Source organism: Eimeria mitis, genomic scaffold (assembly GCF_000499745.2).
Source record: "Eimeria mitis Houghton genomic scaffold, Emh_scaff1863, whole genome shotgun sequence".
Lineage (NCBI taxonomy): Eukaryota > Apicomplexa > Conoidasida > Eucoccidiorida > Eimeriidae > Eimeria > Eimeria mitis.
The window spans coordinates 5,570-6,277 of NW_013570185.1; positions in this window are offsets into that span (position 1 = coordinate 5,570).

Genomic DNA, 708 nt, shown 5'->3' on the forward strand with positions numbered 1-708 from the left:
GTAGGGGGGGGATTTCTTTCTCTTTATTTAATATTTGTTATATAAGTTTAATAGTAATATAATAATAAATAAATAATTAATTATAATATTTTATTAATTTTATATTAATATAAAATTAATAAAATATTATATTTAATATAAAAAACATTTATACACCGTAAACCTATCTTTCTCTATATTTGCTGCATTTTATTTTTGTTTTGTTTTTATTAGAGAGAAGTTAATTAAAAAAAAAATAAATTATTTATTTTTATTTATTATTTATTTATTTATTTATTATTTTTATTTATAAGGAGATTTATTTATTTATTTATTCGTAAATAACAAATAATTATAGATAGAGAATAACTAATTAAAATAATTAAAATAAATTAAATTAAATTAAAAAACTAATTTAAATTATACAAATAAAGGAAAGAAACTAATATATATATATATATATATATATATATATATATATATATTCACTTATTAGTTATATTATCTGTATAAATATATATAATGTAATTAATAAAAATAAAAAAAAATAATATAAATAATTAAAATAATTAAAGTTTTTTTAGTTCCGCCAACAAAGACAGCCGAAGAAAAAGAAAAAATATAATTTTGTTGAGAAAAGGAAAAACAAAGAAATAACAGAAACAGAATAAATACAAACCCTACACACAAATATATATATATATATATATATATATATATATATATGTA